At 37.6% G+C, this 23,083-nt stretch overlaps 1 long non-coding RNA gene across 1 annotated transcript; it reads right to left on the reverse strand.

Annotated features, from left to right (window-relative positions):
- Positions 1-12,811: 12,811 nt before the first annotated feature.
- Positions 12,812-18,827, reverse strand: LOC139085028 (uncharacterized). The gene is made up of 3 exons (XR_011542999.1): positions 18,629-18,827; positions 16,549-16,620; positions 12,812-14,998 (listed from the first exon to the last, which is right to left on the reverse strand). It is a non-coding gene; the product is annotated as an uncharacterized lncRNA (long non-coding RNA).
- Between the last annotated feature and the right edge of the window lie 4,256 nt (positions 18,828-23,083).

Genomic DNA, 23,083 nt, shown 5'->3' on the forward strand with positions numbered 1-23,083 from the left:
CTCAGATTTCTGATCTATGAAATAGAGATGATAATATTGTGGCAGAGAAGGGATCTAGTTATCCCCCAATATTTGTTATCTTCTTTTATCTAGGTTTTAGATCCCCAAATTTTTAGCTGGGCACATGGCCACCCACCTAGGTGTTTACGTGACTAAGTTCTGGCCAATGAGCTCTAAGTGAAATATCACGTAGCAGAAATCTTCCTGAGGAAGCTGGTATGTTTCCTTTGCCCCTTTTTTCTTCATCCCTTTTCTCTCTGTTGGCAGTGCAGCCAGTGGCCAATTATAAGGGAGAAAGAGATTGATTCCCTAAGGACTTTGCAGAGCAGAACAGTGAAACCAGCCCTGGACTGCCTACCTTTGGACTTTTACGTGAGAGAAATCAAATTTTCCCTTTTTTAAGACATTGTTATTTTAGGTGTCTGTTCCTCACAATTGAACCCAATCCTAAGTATTATAAACAGCTTGCTTGCTGGTTTGTGGTAAGTTAGGTGACAGTACAGGTGCCTGGCCTCATGCCTAGGACACAGAAAGAGTCAATAAATAAATGTAGCTCATATGATTTTTTTATTGATGATAATAGTACGGGCAATACCAACATACCTCCCGGCTAATGTTGAGATAAAACTGGCAATATTGTTGAAGTCACCTAAAGCTACGACTGTAGTCACAACATTTACATAATAGCATAGATCTATGACGTGTGTTTGTTGATAATCTTATTTGAAAGAGTTTTCTTCTTACCTCATTCCTCACTAAAATAAAAATCCTATCTTAATGAAATTTAGGAAATAGATGTACATTAGCAATGTTAGTGTAGTACTTACCTTACACAAATTTTACTCATTCATGTAGCAAGCCCTCAAAATATGGCAACACAGAAAGGGGTTTTGAGCATGTTCTATATAATTCTTTTTCCCTCATAAACGTTTCAAAACTATATTAAGAAAATGCAATCTTGAGCCAGCCCTGATGGTCTAGTGGTTAAAGGTCAGCACTTGCTGCTTCAGCGGCCCAGGTTTGTTTCCCCATCATGGAACCACACCACCCGTTGGTCAGTAGCCGTGCTGTGGTGGCATCTCACATAGAAGAACTAGAACAACTTACAACCAGGATATACAACCATGCACTGGGGACTTGGGGAGGAAAAAAAAAGTAGAGGAAGATTGGTAACAGATGTTAGCTCAGAGCAAATCTTTTCCAGCAAAAAAAAAAAAAAAATGCAATCTCCATATGTACTTGAAGAACAATATTATATATAAAATACTATATTTACTAAGGTAATACAGCTTCTTAAAAAATTATACCTCAGCTTTAAAATATTGGAAAACTTTATTTTGGATGTTGGAAGAAGAAATACTTTTTAGAAAACTACTACCATTGTATCTTTGCCATTAGCTTATTCTCTACCGTGAAGATCATTATTTTGAGACTTGGAAAGTCAGCAAAAAGGCCTGCAGTATCTCCCTCCGTACTGAATCAATTTTTTAAGACAAATTTTCCTCAGAAATATGATGAAACTCAGAGAAGTCATTCAAAATGAGTTACTCAAGCAAAAATTCTTTTTAATTATTCTGACACTGGAAAAAGAGCTCACAGAGAAATTCTGTTTGCAGTAGATTCCTTATAGCATTTGATAGTTATGTGTCATTACCAGAGTAACTAACAGGTCCCAATTTCACTGGATGGGGTTTTCCCATTAAGGGGCTTTTTTGAAATTAATTAATTACTGAAGACTATTATGAAGACTTTTCAATAAGTCCTATACTGTGGAGATCAACAGATTCTCAAAATAGTTATTAGGGGAAATTGGTTAGAAAATTGCACGAGGTAATTCAACAGGAGAATCAAGAAAAGTTTCCAAGGTATACATAGACTTGAGATGTCTTAAGGAGGGATGGCGGTGTGACTAGTGAGATACAAAAGCACATGAGAAGCACAGGTCAAGGCAAAAGGCGAAATAGCCTGTGGACAAGTTGCCTAGCAGTAGCAGCCAGTGGGATACTAGTTAGGAATAGTAGAACATAAGATTGGAAATGTAGATTGTGACATTGTAGAGGGCACAGTATGGGATGTAATCTCTAATTTCTTAGCAATTGGTAACCATTAAAGGGTTTTTAACAGAAAGGAAAAAAAATCAGTGCTGACCTCGTTGGGTGAATTCTGTCAAACATTTACACAAGAGTTAATACCAATCCTTCATGAATTCTTCCCAAAACGTGAAGGTGAGAGACTACTTCCCAACTCATTCTATAAGGCCACTATTACCCTGCTACCAAAACCAGGCAAAGACATCACAAGAAAAGAAAATTGTAGATCAATGTGATTATGGATGCAAAAACCTTCAACAGAGAGTTAGGTAACCAAATCCAACATCATATAAAAGGATTACCTTCCATGACCAAGTGGGATTTATCCCAGGAATGCAAGATTGGTTGAACATTAAAAAATTAAGTAATGTCACCATATCAATAGAATAAAAAACAATAACCACATGAACATCTAAATAAATGCAAGATAAGCATTTGAAAAAACCAACCCTCACGGTAGACAAAATCCAGCTAACTAGGATGAGTAACTAATTTCCTCAATCTGATAAAAGCCATCTAGAAAAACTCACAGCTAACATCATACTTAATCGTGAAAGTCTGGATGCTTTCCCCCTAAGATCAGGAACAAGATGAGGCTGTCTGCTTTCACCAGTTCTATTCAACATTCTGCTAGCAATTCTAGCCAGGACAATCAGGCAAGGAAAGAAATAAAAGGCTTCATGAGTGGACAAGAAGAAGTAAGACTACCTCTATTTGCAAGTGACATGATCTTGTATACTGAAAATCCTAAGGAATCCACACACACAAAAATCCCATTAGAACTAGTAAACAAGTCCAGCAAAGTTGTAGGACACAGGATCCATATGCAGAATTAATTATGCTTCTATACAGTAAACAATCCAAATTTGAAATGAAGAAAGCAATTCCACTTACGATAGCTTCAGAAAGAATTAAATACTTGGGAATAAATTTAACAAAAGAAGTGTAAAACTTATACTCTGAAAACTACAAAAATTGGTGAAAGAAGTTAGGGATAATCTAAATAAATGGGAAGACACCCCATGTCTATGAGTCAGAAGATTTAATATTGTTAAGATGGCAATAGTCAATGAACTAACCTCAGATTCAATGCAACCCCTATGAGAATCCCACCCGGCTTCTTTGTAGAAATTAACCAGCTAATGCTGAAATTCATTTGGGAACTCAAAGGACCCAGAATAGTCAAAACAATCTTGAAAAAGAAGAACAAAGTTGAAGGACTCACATTTTTCCAATTTCAAAACTACCTACAAAGCTACAAATAATCAAGACTGCGTGGTACTTGCATAAGGAGATAAATATATGAAATAGAATTGAGAATCCAACATAAACCCTCACATTTATGGTCAATTGCTTTTTTTTAATCTCTTAGATATGATCTCAAAAGCACAAGCAATCAAAGAAAATAATAGATAAATGGGACTTCCCCAGAATTAAAAACTTGTTCTTCAAAGGACATCATCACGAAAGTGAATAGACAAACCACAGAGGTGAAGAAAATATTTGTAAATCATATATATAATAAGGAACTTGTATGTAGAATATATAACATCTAGTCAACAGCAAATAAAGAATCCACTTAAAAACTGGGCAAAGGATCTGAATAGATATATCTCCAAAGAAGATATACAGATGACAAATAAGCACACGAAAAGATGCTCAACATCATTAGTCATAAGGGAAATGCAAATCAAAACCAGAAGGATACCTCTTTACATCCACTAGTTTGGCTATAATAGAAAAGACAGACAATAACAAGTGTTGGTGAGAATGTGCAGAAATTAACTGGAACCCCCACATACTGCTGGTGGAAATGTAAAATAGTGCCGCCATTTTGAAAAACAGTGTGGCAGTTCCTCAAAAAGTTAAGCATAAAGTTACCGTAGGACCCAGCAATTCCATTCCTAAGTATATACTCAAGAGAAATGAAAATATATGCCCACACAAAAACTTGTAAATGAATGTGCATACAGCAGTACTCATAATAGTGAAAAAGTAGAAACAATCCAAATGTCCGTCAACTGATCAATAGATAAACAAAACGTGGTCTAGCTACAGGCTACAACATGGATGACCCTTGAGAACAATATGCTAAGGGAAAGAAGTCAGTCACAAAAGACCACATACTATATCATTCCATTTATATAAATTATCTAGAATAGGAAAATCTACAGAGACAGAGAGCAAATTAGTGGTTGCCTAGTGCTGGACGGAGAGAGAGAAGGATTGGGAGGAGATTTTAAGGGATACGAGTTTCTTTGGGGGATGATAAAAATGTTCTAAAATTGAATGTGGTGGTGATTGCACAACCCTATGGACGTACTAAAAACCATTGAATTGTTAAAAAAAAAATCAATGCTGTGTTTGGGGGAGATCACTCTGATGGGAGTGGAGAGAAACAGAAAGCACAGAGACCAATTATGAGGTTATTACTCTTCTAATCTAGACTCTTAGAGAAAAGGCGTGTCACCTCAGGACTTCTCGTCCTTCCTTCTCCATGCCTATTCCCCTCACACATAATTAGAACGCACTTAATTGTCAGATCTGTACTTGACAAATTGATAAATATGCTACAGGGTGGGACTTGGGAAAAACGAATCATAAAAGGAGCTCCCAACTCTATAATGATCATTTTTGTTATTTAAGTAACCAAGGGAAAAGGCCCAATTCCCAATCATTTACTTAAAGGCCAAGAATTTAAACTTCGATTCTGAGCAAGAGGTACTTAGCTGATGCAGAGCCTCAGACTAAATGGTGAATGAGTTTCTGGTTTGTTTATGGCACATAGCAGTCCTCAATAATATTTTTAAAAATAAATTAAATGAACGAGTTTTTCTAAATTATTTTCTTGAGGTTATATTGGTCTGTAACATTGTATCATTTCAGGTGTACATTATTAGATATCAGTTTCTGTATAGACTGCATCATGCTCACCTCTGATAGTCTAGTTTTTATCTGTCACCATACATGTGGACCCCTTTACCCTTTTCGCCCTCCTTCCCATCCCCTTCCCCTCTGGTAGCCTCTAATCTGTTCTCCTTATCCATGTGTTTGTTTATCTTCCACATAAGAGTGAACTCATGCAGTGTTTGTCTTTCTCTGTCTGACTTATTTCACTTAACATAATACCCTCACGGTCCATCCATGTTGTTGCAAATGGCACAATTGCGTGTCTTTTTTTATGGCTGAGTAGTGGTTCATTGTATATATATATACATATAACATCTTCTTTATCCATTCATCAGTTGACAGGCACTTGGGTGTCTTGGCTATAGTGAATAATGCTGCAATGAACATAGGGGAGCATAAATCTCTTTGTATTGTTGATTTTATGTTCTTTGGATAAATACTCAGCAGTGGGATAGCTGGGTCTTATGGTATTTCTATTTTTAATTTTGTGAGGAATGTCTATACAGTTTTCCATAGTGGATGCACCAGTTTGCATTCCCACCAGCAGTGTATGAGGGTTCCCTTTTCTCCTCATCCTCTCCAAAATTTGTTATTTTTTGTCTTGTAAATTATAGCCATTCTGACAGGTGTAAGGCGATATCTCATTGTAGTTTTGATTTGAATTTTCCTAAAAAATAGTGATGTTGAACGTATTTTTAAATGAATGAATTTTAAGAATAAAAATAGATTTTTCTGTATTATGTAAACATGGTCAAGAAAGACATTGTGAGATGAGAAAATGACACATCACCTTAAACAGGTGATGGAGAAAAAATTAAGAATGAAGAGAAAGGAACAATCATTTAACAAAATAGCAAACTTCCGAGATGTGTCATGACTTCCATCCCTTTCAGGGAAAAAAAATTGGAAAGAAAAAGAAATAAATTGTAAAGTTATATAAAAGAGATTATCTAAAAGAGTTATATAAAAGAATAATGCACCTTAAGAATACAAAAAAGACAAAAGTCAATTAATGTAATCCATCACAGCAACAGATCAAAGAAGACAAATCGTATAATCGTATAGACAGATGCAGAAAAAGCATTTGACCAAATCAAATACCCATACATGACATGAGCTCTGAGAAAACTAGGAATAGAAGGGAATTTTGTCAACTTGAGAAAGAGTAAAAAAGGAAATTAGACAAAGCGGAAACCAAAGCCTTTTAAGGATGCAGAGAGAAAAAATCAAAAATTAGCTCAACTAAAAGTGCAATAGAGAAAAAAGAGATTAAGGAAAAGAATAAGGAAGTAAAAGAAAACAAAGGAAAATAAGGAAGTAAAACAAAAATAAGGAAATGTCTTCAGTATCCAAAATTGAAAAAAATAGTCATACAGTCACCAGGAACACCATCCTGGGACTGTCATGTTCTCCCCAACCAGTTCTAGCCAGACAGAGCTGGTTTTTCCTATCCAGAGACCTCCTGTTCTTTGTCATAGGGAACAATTAGGAAGTTGAGAAGAAATAAGCTCCAAATTCAGGGATTACTCAGTACCATCTCACAAGAATGATGATTAAAATATCGTGATTAAAAATCAAGAACCTTTAGCCCCTTTGAGTGCCGATTACAAAGTGATTAGTAGGGCTTACTGTGAGATTAACGGTGTTTGCAAGGAAAATGATTTGATTCATTCCAGGCGTTAGGGACAGAGGTGGCAGATGGTTTGGTTATAACAAGAGAAACTGCAAAATATATAGAGTGAAAGACAGTTGGATTTTTATTCAATTTCGTTTGAAAAAGAAAAAATAGTTCTTGAAGGATGAGGACATGTTGTTTAAAGTCGTATAGGCTTAAGTTATAGCTTTTCAATTTATGAAGAGTGCCAAAACGCTGTGTTTAGTTTCTCCCTGGGAGGAATGAAGAGATCCAGATAATGAAAACGTTAAGGCTACGGTGCCTATTTTGTCCTTTATATATTAATTAAAAGCCCTTTGATGAGGAATTTATGAAGTGAACTAACTTGTTTGGTTTACCACTTAGACAGGTGTGGAAGGAAATAGAGTAGTTAAATCTTTAAACTAGGACTTGCATATGCAGATGACATGTTAATGATTTTATCAACTGATGAGTCTGTAAAAACCGTCTCTTGAATTTTTGAAGCATATGTTTAAAGCAGCTGGTTCTGAAATAAGTTTAAGAGCAGCCATTTGCTTGATAGAACAGACAACTAGGAACAGGTGATCATCTTGGCAGAAGGGGTTGTTCAAAAATGAACCAATTGGGAGTTTAGGAAGGTTTTTGAAGAGTCAAAACAGTGAAAAGTCAAACAGAAAATAGATGTAGCAGATAAGTTAGTGTCTCTTTAGCAGATTTGGAAGTTATTTTATTGTACTGAATGTGTTGTTAATCAAGAAAATTTCTCATTGCCTTGAGCCATATGGAAGTGATTTGCCATGTTTTTCTGGCCGGCCATTTGCAAAGTTATGTTTGAGGAAGCTGGCAAAGTGCCTTTTAAAAAAACACTGTCTTTACAAAGGTACCTTAATGAGCTGATTGAAGACAAGATTCTTCGCATGACAACCATGAGGGAAGTAACGGTCTCAACTTGTAAGAAGAGTCTATATAAGAAAGAATTTGACAAAAAAATTCTTTCTCGAGTAAGCCTGTTATTCTGAGACATATTTAGGAAGCATGTACACTAAATACACTCACTACTTAGAATTATCTACAGAAAAGCCTTTCCAGTCAGTATAGTTTATCAGAATTATTTCATAATCCTTTGAAAACCTTTGGTATGAAGAAGAGGCTTACTGATAGAGAACTATTAAAAGGCCATCAAACCCTCTCTTGAGGCAAAATGATGTAGGGGAAGGAGCCAGGAGGTGAGAGTCAAGAGATCTGGTTTCCAGGACCAAAGTCACCACTAGTTGTCACCCTTTCCCTGTCTTGTTTGCTTCACCTGAAAAAAAACAAAATAATAATAGCTAACATTTATAAAATGCTTACCAGCCATCAGGCAGAGTTAAAATAGTTTATATGCCTTGTTTCATCTCCCACCAACAATTTGTAGTAAACGCTATTATCATCCTCATCTTACAGATGAGGAAATGGAATAGAGATAATGGCAGACCTTCCATGAGAATGTAGTATTAAAATGTAAGAGGTTTTTTTTGTCTTAATAATAAAATATAACCTCAACTGCAGAGTAGTTTGGGTGTCGTCCAGACTAAGAATGAAGGAGATAGATTAAAAGTTTCCTCTATACCCATTCGTGATCAAAAAGCTTAGCCAACCAGGAATAGAAAGATTTCTTCTTAATTTGACAAAAAGAATCTGTAAAAAACATACAATAAATATCATACTTAATGACAAAATATTAAAAATACCCCTTGAAATCAAGAATGAGATACAGGTGTTTTTATCAACATTGAACTGCCATTTTTAGCCAAAGCAATAAGGCAAGAAAAAGAAAGAAAAATTATAAAAATGGCAAAGGAAGAAATAAAACTGCCATTATTCACTAATGACATGATTGTGTAGGTAGAAAATATGAAGGAATCTGCAGCAAATGTAGCAAGGTCACTGCATACAAGGTCAATACAAAAAAATCATATAATAACAATTAGAAAATGAAAATTTAAGAATAATATCACAGCATTTAGCAATCATAATGCTTTGGAAATAAATATAATGAAACATGATAAAAATCTACATAGAAAACTACAAAAAAATATTGAACGAAAAATGAAGAAAATATAAATACGCAGGGAAATATGCCGCAATTGCGGACTAGAAGATTCAATATCGCAAAAATGTCAGTTCTTCCCAAATTGGTCTAGAGAATTTAATGTAAATCCAACAGACATCTCAGCAGTTCTTTTGTTTTTTTAAGATTTTATTTTTCCTTTTTCCCCAAAGGCCCCTGGTACATAGCTGTATATTTCTAGTTGTGGGTCCCTCTAGTTGTGCTATGTGGGACACTGCCTCAGTATGGCCCAATGAGTGGTGCCATGTCCATGCCCAGGATTCGAACCGATGAAACTCTGGGCCACCAAAGCAGAGCACGTGAACTTTACCACTTGGCCACAGGGCTGGCCCCTCAGCAATTCTTTTTAAAAAATAGAAATTGATTACTTGATTCTAAAATTTACTTGGAAATTCAAAGGACCAAGAATAGCCAAGAGAATTGTGAAGAACAAAGTAGAAGGATTTATAAAACTACAATAATTGATTAGTCTGTCATTGGTACAAAAAGAGACAGATCAATGGAACAGAATAGAGAGTTTAGAAACAGAATCACTGTGGTACTATGGGGAAAGTCATGGTCTTTTCAAATGATGCTGGGTTAATTGATATCCTTATGAAAAAAAAAGTGAAACTTGTATCTTCTCTCTCCCTATACACAAAATTAATACCAGATGAATATTAATTCTAAATATGAAACAATAAAAATCCTAGAAAGAAGTCATATGAGAATATTTTCATGAATTTGAAGTAGGTAACAATTTCCTACACTAGACATAAAAAGCACTAACCATAAAAATAAAGATCTATAAGTTGGACTACATTAAAATAAGAATTTGTATTCATCAAAAGACATTAAAAGAGTGAAAAGGAAGATTACCAAGTGGAGAAAGATATTTTTAATACCAACATCCAACCATGGAATCATATTTCTATATACAAAGCATTCCTACAAATCAATAGAGAAAAGCAGACAACTTAACAAAAAATAGGCAAAAGACTTAAATAAGCATTTCACAAAAATGATACCCAAGCAGTCAATAAACATATGACAAGGTGCTCAATTTTATTAATCACCAGGAAAATACAAATTAAAACCAAAATGCAGGGGGCTGGCCCCATGGCCGAGTGGTTAAGTTCGCGCGCTCTGCTGCAGGCAGCCCAGTGTTTTGTTGGTTCGAATCCTGGGCACGGACATGGCACTGCTCATCAAACCATGCTGAGGCAGCCTCCCACATGCCACAACTAGAAGGACCCACAACAAAGAAGATACAACTCTGTACCGGGGAGCTTTGGGAAGAAAAAGGAAAAAAATAAAATCTTTGAAAAAAAAACAAACCAAAATGCAAATTAAAACCTCTGCATACCCACCAGAATAGTTAAAATTAGTAAGACTGACAATACCAAGTGTTGACAAGTCTCTGAAACAGCTTAAACTTTCATACACCCTGGTGGAAGTGAAAATGTGTATAACAACTTTGAAAAACTGTTTGACGATATATACAAAAGTTGAAATTACCCAAACCTTCCATTTTTCAATGTATAACCAAGGAAAACTTACACATATGTGCACCAAAAGTCACACACACAAATGTGCATGGCAGGACTATTCATAATAGCTCAAAACAACTCTAATGTCCATCAATGTTTGATGGATAGATATACTTTGAATAAATACATTATGGTATTTTTGTACAATTTCATTTATTCACATACAGCAATGAGAACGGATAACCTACTGCTGCGTGAAGCAGTATGAATGATCCTCACAAACGTTCATGTTGAATGAAAGTCAGATTTGAAATAATATATACTTTTGATCACATTTTTACAAAGATCCAAAACAGGCAAAACTGTGGTGAAAGAAGTCAGAACAGCAGTTAGCTTTGGAGTGAGGAGGACTAAATGGCAGAACAAGGGGGCTTTCTCTGGTGTTGGTGACAATCTGTTTCTTGATCTGAGTGGTTGTTATATGCATGTGGTCACTTTACAACAATTATTTGGCCAAACAGTCATGATTTGTTCACCTTTCTGTACATATAATATTTCAATAAAACATTTACTTAGAGAAAAGTTCCCTTCCAGCTTCACAGGTCTGTGAAACTTTATGGGCAGGAACAAACAGAAGAAGGTAAATGTAACCAATGGTTCTTCAAGCAATTCTTGCAAAGCCTGCTGAAATGATAACTGTGTCCGGTCACTACAAGCCCTGGAAGGTAAAAAGGATGCTTGGGGTTTGAACTTTTTTTCTTTTTAATTTTTTTTAAATTTTTATTTATTTATTTATTTCTTCTTGAGAAAGATTAGCCCTGAGCTAACATCTGCTGCCAATCCTCCTCTTTTTTGCTGCAGAAGAGTGGCCCTGAGCTAACATGCATGCCCATCTTCCTCTACTTTATATGTGGGACACCTACCACAGCATGGCTTGCCAAATGGTGCCATGTCCGTACCCAGGATCTGAACCAGTGAACCCCGGGCTGCCGAAGCAGAACAAGCGCACTTAACCGCTGCACCACCAGGCCAGCCCCTCTTTTTAATCAACAACATAAGATCAGAACTTTATTTTACCACTTTGACAAAGAATAGTGTTTATTGTTGACATTACTAAGAAAGTGTATCCACTGCTATGCTTTCTACTTCTAAATATTATGAGCAATTCTCCCTCTTTAAATCTATTCCCAGTTAGTAGTGCCTATTTTCAAATTTCTAATGCTCCTGAGCCCCATGTATTCATTGAACATTGCATGTGTTGCTGTTGATTTTCTTTCCCCTCAACCAACAATTCTCACTGCTAAGTAGCAACGTTCAACCGCAAAGGAACCGGTGTAAATTCTCAGGACACTAGGCTACCACGGTTGTCTTCTTTCTCTTTTGTCACTTTTGAAAAGTAGAAAAGTTTAGGGCAGCATTCCAAAAACATTTGAAAGACACTGTCATTGAAACTTAACTCAAATGGTGGAAAGGAAACATTGATTAATAATCTGCTAAATCAGAGTCCTTAAGAGGAAATTCAAAAACTTTATTCCTTTCAATAATCAAGGCACAAACCGAAGAGTAGTAATAAGTTGCTGGTTTACCTGGATCTCTGGTTTTACATTCTCCATGATAGAGCTTCCTGGATCCTTGGAAAGCTAATTCTAGAACAAACCCATTGCTGTACTTCAGAGAGCACAAACAAGAATCGGGCAGCACGTTTCTACCCTTTAAAAAATTTCCATATCCCAGGTTTCTGAGAGCCATGGGGTCAACTGACTTTGGACAACTTCAGATCTGGTAAATAAACAACCAGATCCTTCTTATAAGCACAGATGGCTAGAAGCAAAATTCTTTTAGCCATGGGTTGGAACTCTCCAGGGAAAAATCAAAGTTTTTTGCGTTTCAAAAATTGCCAGTGACCTGAGGTGAGAAAGTAGAGAGCCCGTTTTCCTCGATACTGGGGCCTGTGATACAACTTTGCACCTTCCTACCCTTCCAGCCCATCCTTGTCAAGAGGCTTACGTTAACAGGAGGAGACCAAGTTGAAGTTCAAATTCTTTGAAGTGGACGCTCAGCTTATCAGGCACTAATCTGTGATGTCAACATTTCTAAGATGTAAAAACCAAAACTACCATGTTTGAGGCCAGATAGAATTTGGCCAAGTCTCATTTTCCTCCTTGTGTCATCCAGCTGATATAAAGAATATCATTGTCCGTTTAGCACTCATTGATGTGGCACAAACCAAAAAGAAAGGCTATGTGCAACCGCACTCTGGCTCAGCATCTTGAAGACCAGAGTGGCATTATGAATATGTGTTTTTCAAATTGGGCTCATCCAACATCCTAAAGTCAGTGTAATCAAAAAAAATAAGCATTTCGTTGCCTTCTCAGAGACCGTAATTCGTATAAAAAGTTAATGTATTGATGTATATTAAATGTGGTGTAAACATTCTAAGAAAGTCAGGTTATATTCCAAACATGAAGTCAAAGCACTCCGCAGAGGAGAAGGGAGCCATCAAGATGAGCCATGAAAACAAGGGACGGAAATCTTTCTCCGGTCTGCGTCTGCTCTGGGGTAAAAGTAAACCGCTCCTATCTAAGGGATTTTTTGCACATCCCGTATGCTATTCCCACACCCCGTTTTGAAATAAAACATGGCCTATGAGCTCTCTGTGTTCCAACTACTATATTTATTGACTTTAAGATGTATATTTTTCCCATTTTTACATCTCTGAAATTGGAATATATCTTACAATTGGTGGCATCTTACAATTATAATTGCCAGCAATTTTAATTTCCTAGTGATACATAAAATAATAATGCAACTTACAATTAATCTTGCCTTAGGATCAATCAAGTATGGTATATATAAATGAAACTATTTCCTAGAATGCCAGATAATTCTTCCAGGAGCAGTTACTTAAACATTTCTCTTGACAAAAATGTTATAGATTAAAAGAGATTTAAAGATACGCTAGCCAAATTCAACGTGAGCATCTTGTTTGGATCCTGATTTGAACAAACCAACCATAAAAGGACTTTTTTTGGACCAACCAGAAAATTTTGAACACTAACTGGATATTAGGTGTTATTAAGAAATTACTATTAACTTTTAAAAACTGTAATAATGGTATTGTGACTTAAGAAAAAAGCTCCTTATCTTTTAGAGAAATATTACGGATGAAATGATATAATGTCTGGGATTTACTTTGAAATAATCCAAGGAAGAGGTGGGGGAGTAGAGGATAGAGATAAAAGAAGATTGGCCATATGTCGATATTTGCTGAAGTGGGGCGATGGGTTCATTATTCTCTTGTCTCTACTCCATATATGTTTGAAACTTTCCACAATAAAAAATTTAAAAATAATGTCCTAAGTTCTGAGTGACTAGTTTTTGTTTTAATACATTAATCTTTCCATAAAGCCACTCCACATACCCATTAAATTATTTTAAAATAGATTTCAATCTAAGTGATCTTCCAAATCTATATGTAAGTAAATTTCTTCATCAAAATGCATTTGCAATTTACATAACATTTATTTATTGAATGCTCTTGTATTCCACAAATATTTGGAAGTACTTAAAATTTTAAAGTCTAACATATACAACTTTCTCTCCAAAAAGTATACATTTCTAGAAAAAAAAAAAAACGCTGATGAAGCAGAGGCAGTGCTGCATTGCGGGAGAGATGGGCAGGTAAAGTGAGGGCCGCTGGGGGTTCAAGTTCTAACTCCAGCACCAACAAGCCATGAGACCTGGAGCAAACCAGGCACGTCCTCTGGGTTTCGGTTTCGTCTTTATCAAATTAGGCTAATATTAGCTGCTCTCTCTGCTGCACAGAGTGATGGGAGATTCAGAAGAATAGTAAATATAACAACCCCTTAAGTGGTTAAACATTTTTTTAAAAAGGGTACTCTTGGGGCCGGGCCTGTGGCCGAGTGGTTAAGTTCCTCCATTCCAGTGGCCTATGGTTTCGCTGGTTCAAATCCTGGGCCTGGGCCCAGCATGGCTTGTCAGGCCATGCTGAGGCGGCGTCCCACATAGCAGAACTAGAAGGACCTGCAACTAGAATATGCAACTATGTACTAGGGGGCTTTGAGGAGAAGAAGGAAAAAAAAAAAAAAAGAGGAAAGTTGGCAACAGATGTCAGCTCAGGGCCAATCTTTTTTTTCAAGAAAAGGGCACTCTTGGTACCATCAGATTAGAATTTGAGGCAGTGTCAACACAGTGGTTGGGAGAGAAAAATCAGCTACCTAACTGATTGTTTTGCTATGTGACACCAAACAACCCATTTGGCCGAGTCTCTCACTGACTTATCCAAACAGAGGAGATGTTTTAGTCCCGTTGTCGCAGCCGTTGAAGTTCTGCCCTTTGCCACACGTGAAGCAAGTCCTGGCCTGGGCACCAGGCGTCGTGTTGTACTGCTCTGCAAGGCTCCAGCTGACTCTGTGCTAAGAAGGACAGCAACAGTTGGGCAGACAGATTCAACACAAAGCTGATCGGGATTCAGAGGACCCTGTTAGAGACCTTAAAAGACAAGCAACGTGAACTTGTGCAAACAGAAGCAAGAGAAGCCAACTTTGCCTGGGTCCTGTTACATATGTGTTGGTATAGTTCCAGACAGTTTTAAAAGTTGGCGACTTTCTGAAATATATGTCCTCGAAGCCTCTTTCCTTTGTTCTGTGTTCCTTTCATCTCTATTGGTAATGCATTTAGTCCATTCTTGGCAGGAAGGGTTCCCTGGTGTGTGTTGAGTGGAACGTCCAAGGAACTGAAAATCTTTTTCAGAGTTTCGGCTCTACACAGAAAGAGAAAGTGAGACAATTGGAACTGGAAGACATGGGGAAACTGAGCCCAATAATGTTTTTAATCCCTTCAAGATGACAATAATGGCTTTAATTTATTAAAATGCTTACATCATTTCTTTGTGAAACTTTCACTGCTTCAGAAACAAATCTAGTCACTCTTTTCAGTCTCCCATAGAATTAAAGTAATATTCCACTGAAAATGAGACGTGTTTCCCCGATTTTCTCCTTCAGCCTCAACAATTTGCTTCTACCACTTGCTTATGCAACCAATGCCTGCCACTATTAAGCAGTGTTATCTTGCACCAGTTACTTAACCTCTCTGAACAAATACCTTGCTATTTTGTAAAATGAGTGGGTTTTGTCAGCTGTTTCTCCTAGCTCCATAATTTTTTGAACTTCTGATTCTTTAATCCTTACTAGAATGCTTAGAAAAAAGATGTTTTGACAGTATTTTCTTGCCAACTGAGGTTTAACCAACAATTTTTCTTATAATTCTTTTTCATTCAAAATGTGTCTAATGGGCATTATATTCCTTTTAGCAAATCCAAATGCCAAGTCATAAATATAACACTAGCAAATTAAATCTGACAGAATATTAAAACAATCATATATCAGATCTAAAGTTTATTCCAAGAATGCAAGGATGGTTTGATATCAGTAAGCATATTAATATCACTCAGCATCAATAAGATGAAAAAGAAAGAATATATAAATATATTCATTGATGATAAAAAGATAGTCAATGAAACTCACTTACTTTTTTCTTATTTCTAAACTGGCACTATAAGAAACCTTCATTAATATGGTAAAAAAAAAATTGTCTTAAATCAATAGCCACCTCATACTTAATAATGGAATTCACAAAAACCTTCCAGGTAGCCCATGATCCTAGAAACTCCTAAAACTGCTGACAAAATTTTGTGGGTGTGTGCATTTTTCTAGAGTAAGATTTTAATTGAATTCTGAAAGGGATAGAACATACCAAAAATGCTCCACAGGCACTGCGATTAATATCAGGAACAAGAAAAGGATTCCTGATGTTACCACTATTATTTATAATATTCTGGAATTCCTGGCTAGTACCATAAGACAAGAAACAGAACCAAGAGGCATAACTATTAGGAGGGAAAGATGAGATTATCATTATTTGAGGATAATATGATTGTACTAAGTTCTTTTGATTGCAAGACAGAAGCATGCTCAAGCTGTATTAGTTATAGCAATTAGTTATGAAAAGACACAGGAAGTCAGGAGGAGAAGAGTCAGCCACACTGAGTGGGATGTTGCTCAGGACGAAGGAATATGTCAAATGATCTGATGGTGTGTGTCCCTTGTTCTTTACTCCTGTGCTCTCCCAAGATGATTGATCTCCTGTTTCTGCTGCAATTAACTCATCGACAGAATCCATATGTCTCTTCTTTGTAAACAAACTTGGTCTTTCCAAGTTCCTGCTCATCAGGCCAAACAGAAATGTCCGTAAATTCAGATCCAGGCCAATCTTCCTTTTAGTATAAGGGGAATGTGAAGGAGAAATCCTCACCCTCGCTGTTGTTCAGGGATATCCACACGATTGTCCAGGATCCATAAAGCTGAAATCAACTTCTGGAATGTGCTGTAAGAGTGAACACAGCCAGCTATTAACCAGATCCATGTGTATTCACTGTCCATACTTCATTGGCAAAAACTAAACTAGCCATTGAGTCTGGTCCAGGGAGGGATAGCAGTTCAATTTGCTGAAGTCAAGCTTTACATTCAAGCAGCTTGCTCATGAAACTTACACGGCCTTGAGGCTTGTACAAGCCTGGTCCCATACAAATAGGATAATCATGATGATGATAATAATAGCTATAATTAGGAATGGGAAATAGCATAGTGGTTAACAGCATAACCCCCAGAACCAGACTGTCGTTACTCACCAGCTGTTTAATATAGACAAAGGTACGTAACCTCTCTGTGTCTCAGTTTTCTTATTTATAAAATGAGGATGATGGGGTTGTTTTGAGGATTAAATGAGCTATTACTTACAAAGCACTTAGATTACCTGGTTAATGCCATACAAATGTTTGTTAAGTAAACACTTAATGTCCCTGAGCACTTACCACGTGTCTGACACCATGCTAAGTGTGCCTTACATGTATTTTTTTTCATTTAAATTCCATAACAACCCTATGATCACGATGCTGATAATATAACAAGATGTTTAAAAGGGACTTTCTGCCTGAGTTTCGGCTGAGAACAAAACAATCTTAGCAAGAATTCCCACATTCCAGAGTTAGATGCTGACCAACTTTTGCAGGACTTTCAAACGAGGTGGTTAAGAACCAGTTTGATCCTTAGGTTAAAGAAGTAAGGAGAGAAGGCATCTTTGGAAAAGGGCATTGTAAATGGGAAGAGGACAGGAATATTTCCCTGGCCTCAAACCCATTGCAAAGGGCATTAAGGAGAGCTTTCCCTGTGTCTCTGGAGTTTGGGGTCACAAGCATCTGGTATCTGAGGCATAGCATCCAATTCTGAAAAATCTAAAGGACTGGGACTTTCAACCTGTGGGTAGAGCAAAGAGAGCTGCCTTCACTGGGAGCAGGTTGACCTGCCAGAGATGGCAGGACAGAAGTATGTGAGTTCCATGGACAGGATGGCCACGTGGGAGGGGCATGCCTGGGAGTCACTTTAAAGGGGCCTGACACCAGGGACACAGGCCTTTAAGCAGCAACTGGGGGGTGGCAGGCCAGCAGGACTTGTAAGTGACCATCCCCAAGAAAGACCTTGCCCATGCCCATGTTAGAAGTGCTGCTAGTATGTTCCTAAATGGAGTCTCCAAGGGACCAATAGGAACATCCCATGAGAGAAAGAGTCAGTGTTGAACATCTGTCATTTCCAGAGAACTCCAACACCAGTGTCAGTCAAGGAAAGTCACAGAGGGGTCAGCTACTCTGGCCATGGGGTTGGGGTCGGGAGTGGGAAGAGGGGGCATGGAGGTGGGCAAGCACAAGTTGGAAAGAGAAAGGAAACCAACCAGAGATCACTTCTTTTCCCTTCACAGGCTCATGTAATGAACCAGGGGTGACATCAGAGAAAGGGGAAATGAAGTCCAAGTTTAAATTTTCACATATAACTGGACATTTCAATTACCGAAATGTGACTGTTCTCTGACTACACATGATAGAGAACTTTACAGTACACGGGAGTGACTGGAGGTGTCCTAGGACCTTTCTTAGGTTTCACCCAAGGGACGGGGAAAGGCTAGCCCTACAGGGTGGGTTTGAATGCACAGTAGGGGGAACAAAATAAAATTGTTTTCTGCTTGCACTCTACGGAATCCTGCTCTTTAAATAAAATGGTTGAAATCATGATCATAGCAATAACAAGCCCTAACATTTACTGAGGACTTACTATGTGCCAGTTCATGTTTAAAGTGCATAGTATGTCCTTGCTCATTTAATCCTCATGACAACCCGAGGAGATAAGTCTATGGATTTTGTAAAACCCATTTACAGAGAATGAAACTGAGACTTAGAGAAATTAAGTACCTGTCCGTGATGACACAGCTAGTCAGTGGTAGACCTGGAATCCATTCGATGTTATCACACTCAAATATGGACGCTGAAAAATCACCTCCTCACCACAAGCAACTTGTGAGCCCAGTAGCAAGTCAGGAGCTCTCTTGATGGACAAGGGAACGGTTGCAGGGAGCAGAGACTTGCTCCAAAATCTCCGGGATCATCCAGAGAGATTTCCCACGGGCTCCACACAGTGCCCTGATCTACAAGGTCCTGTCTAAACTCATGGGACCAGAGGGAGGCATTCTTGGGTAGGTCTCTGGGGAAGACTAGAAGGAAGATTGATGGCATACATTTGTGATTTTACAGCAGACTTCCTTAAAGGTAACCAGCCTTTTCTTTCGTTAAGGCTTGGACTTTTTTAATGAACTCAAGCCAACGACTTGCCTGAGGGCCCGGTACTCCTTGCTCTGTTGAGTTTGAATTGGGTACAAGATCCTGTTTGTCAGGTCTAGATTTTTTCTTCTGATACAATCAAGCAATCCTTTGCGTTACGTGACAATTTTGTTCCTGTGGTCCCCATAATTGATAAGCTTGGGGTATGGGGCCTCTTCCATGAGTGCTTGCTCCCAATGTGTCCCAGCTGCAGCTTCCTGGATGACACACCCCTCTTGGCTTCCCTCTCCTTATAGTCACTACCTGGACCCTCTTGTCCCAGCTCACCTCATCCCCATGGTAGTCAGTAAACTGACTTTTGTTTCAAGTTCTTGGGGTGAGACATGAGATTATAAAGGAAGATAATGTGGGTGTCAAAAGTTAAGGTAATGTTCAGAGTTTGAAAGATAACAAAAACCAGTTGAGTATTCAATGGCTCAAGTTTGGGGATTCTCAAAATAGTATGAACGTCAAAATTTTCTCACTACAAAAATGATTGTATCTTAATACCCTGTAACTTTATTACTATACCTGAAGGGTTAGTAATAAAAAATCATAAATAGAAGAAGATATTGATAAATATATAAAAATAAAATATTAATAAATACAAAGTATATATTAAAGTATACTATGAACAGTTTTTGGTTTCATTTGGAGGGAAAATAAATGGTGTTGTAATATTGAATAACCATATAAAAAAATAAAGCTTGGATTCCTACCTCACTCCATTTTCAAAAATAAAATCCAGATAGCTCAAAGATTTAAGGATGAAAAGTAAAATCATAGCAGTACTAGAAAAAAACATGGAAGAATTTTTTTTCCTTTATAACATCAAAGTAAGAGAGGGCTTTTCTAAGCATAAGGTAAAAGCCATAGAGAAAAAATGAATACATTCGACCACATGAATTAAAAATTTCTGCTTGAAAAGTTAACCATGAACAAAGTTGAAAAGCAAGAACAAACTCAGAAAAAAATATTTGCGGAAAATATGATAGAAAAAAAAGGTTAATTTCCAAGAGTCCTTAGAAAGGAGAGAGACAGACAGAGACAGAAATAACTGAAGGAGGATGAAGCAAGGAAGGAGGATGAAGAAGCATTTATCAAGACGTGAAAAAGTTGTCCACAAAGAAAGACACATGTTTGTTTAAACACAGGAAAATATACTCATCTTCACTTGTAATTAAAGAAATGCAAATTTTAAAAAGAATGAGTTATTTTTGACTCATCAGAAAGTTTTATATCATGCTAGCAGAGATGTGGAGAAAGAATTACTCTCATAGAGTGTGAGACAATAAATTGGTACAGCCTCTCTGGGAAGTAATTTGTAAATGTTAGAAAAAGTTTAAATGCAAACATCCTTTGACCCTGCAACTCTTTTTCTAGGAATTTATGTTGAGAGTCACAAAGAGTATATGAATAAGGATATTCACTACAGTATTTTCAATGACAAAATACTAGAAACAACTTACGTGTCTCTCAATAAGGAGCTGGTTAAATAAATCATGGTACATTCATGCCACAGAATACCATGCAACTGTGTGAAAGACTGAGTTGCAGCATTACGAACTGACGTAGAATTGCCTCCACAATATAGTTTTAAGTAAAAAAATACAATCTGTAGGAAAATGTGTAAAGTATGCTCAAATTTGGGCTTATACAAAAGAGAGGGCCGCTCCTACATATGCATGCTTGTACGTGCATAAATGGTTTCTTTTTTTTTTTTGAGGAAGATTAGCCCTGAGCTAACTGCTGCCAATCCTCCTCTTTTTGCTGAGGAAGACTGGCCCTGAGCTAACGTCCATGCCCATCTTCCTCTACTTTATACGTGGGGCGCCTACCACAGCATGGCTTGCCGAGCGGTGCCATGTCCGCACCCGGGATCCGAACTGGAGAACCCTGGGCCACGGAATTGGAACGTGTGAACTTAACCGCTGTGCCACCAGGCCGGCCCCCATATATAGTTTTTAAGGAAAACTATCAATATCATTTTGGAAGTAAAAATGATTTAAACCATCTAAAGAGGACAAACACTTTGATCCTTGATGTATCGGCAGCAGAATCAACCTGATCATCAATAAATTGTTGTTAAGGATGTCCTTGACACATTATCCCATGCCCAGCTCTTATCCTGAAGGTTTCGTTTAAAAAAATAATAAATTTCAAATATAAACATGCTTCCTCTGATATCCTTTTTTCTTTTAAAAAAATGATACAGATAACTATTTTTTGTTTTTGTTGTAAAGTAGGTTCCAGTTAATCACAGTTTACTACGGAAGGTTGCATGAGCGGTTAGAAGTATTGTGAGAAGCGGGATGGAATCGTCCCAGCAGGTAAACAAAAAATCTCCCAGCAGCCTCTGGGTCAGCCTTGCCTTTTGCAGTTTTCCATCAGTGCAGAGGCAGCTGATAAAAGACAGGGGCACCACTCCAGGACCTTGTCGCAATAGGCCAGGGAGAAGCATCAGGGACCTAGAGTCTGCAACATTGAGTCTGGAAATCATGGTGGCCTCAAAGACTTAAAAACCCTATTCCACACTTTCTGCAAAGAAGGCTTAAGTTAATAAAGGCATTTAGAAAGCAGGATGGGCCCTCACTTCCCTGAGTAAGTGGTGCCCACGTCAATTTGAGCCATTTCCTGGACTGGGTCTCAGACCCTGTTATAACTAGCAAGTGGAAACGAGAATAAACCAGTCTCCAGCCATGTTAATTTGATAGTTTCTGTGACAATACATTTAGCAGCAATAGAAATAAGGGGAAAATCTGTAAGTTGGTTCTCTATCAACTTTATTTTCCATTTGCAGCTTAATAGCTTGTGAAACTTTATAAATACTTAATGAAATTATCTTGGTCTAAGGCAGTGGTTCTTAATTGGGGGTGACTTTGACCCCAGGGGACATTTGGAAATGGCTAGACACATTTTTGACTGTCACAACCAGGGAGTTGTTTCTGGCAGCTAGTGGATAGAGACAAAGGATGCTGCTAAACATCCTACAATACACAGCGCAACTCCCACAACAAAAAGCTCCCCAGCCTGAAACGTCCATAGGCACCAAGGATGGGAGCCCTCAGTCTCTTTCATTTCTAGTATACAGTAAACAAAGGGTGTCTGCTTTAACTCAAGCTTATGAGAAAATCCAGGCTCCCTTTGACTTAAAATCATCAATTTATTGTTTATGAACTTAATGCAGTTCTAAAAACTATCGATTAGCTCCTAAAGTACATCTTCTTAATATTTCCTCTCTCTCCCACTTTCAAGCTGAGTTACACATTCTTCTGAGATGCTCTCAGAATACTCTATCACTCTGCTACATTCTTTGTAATAGTGAATACTTAGTAATCCTTCCTTGTGTGTCAGGGTTATGCTAAGTGCTTCGTATACACTGCTCCTTTTAGCTTCACGACCACCCTCTGGTGTTATTTTCCTCCCTGGCTGACTCTGGAGTTCACCGGTGGCTTATAGAACAGTGCCTTCCTGATCACACCAGCCTGTGGTCTCTGATTTTCACATCGGCCTCCTCTCTTCCACCTGGGTTTTATTCATTTCTATATCTTCAGAGCGTCTCAGACAGACTCACACATAGTGAGATAAATGTTTGATGGATGAATGAATGGACGAATGGTTATAGAGGTACATGCTGTCAAATTTGGAATCTCGTCACATTCATAATACTCACATATAGATTCTCTGCCATGCAAAGCAGACAATCTATTTCAGTTTTTCCACACGCCAAAAAAAGGATTGAGAAATATTGTAGCATCTAGGGGCTTCTATAAAAGTATTCAACTGAAAACGTAGGTTTTCATCTTGACTCTGTTTCAGTGTCTTAATTCAATTCCCAGTGACCTAAGAAAAGCCACATTATTCAAGAAGTTTTCTACTGGAAACATTTCCTAGGAACAGTTTATTTGGTTGATCTTTCAAATACTTTGTCACGTGTAATAATATCTGAAGTAAGTGTTAGAATGGTTTCACAGTTTCTGCATCGGGTGATCCGTTGACTGGTATAACCTGTAGCTTTTTCCCAGGGCATGTGCAACCCTATTATGCCTGTACACAGAAAGCTGCATAATCACCACTTGGCTTGGACTTTAGAATGGACTTTGGCCTTTCCCTTCGTCCCATGACCACGGAGTAGCTCTTTGG

Source organism: Equus przewalskii, chromosome 8 (assembly GCF_037783145.1).
Source record: "Equus przewalskii isolate Varuska chromosome 8, EquPr2, whole genome shotgun sequence".
Taxonomy (NCBI): domain Eukaryota; kingdom Metazoa; phylum Chordata; class Mammalia; order Perissodactyla; family Equidae; genus Equus; species Equus przewalskii.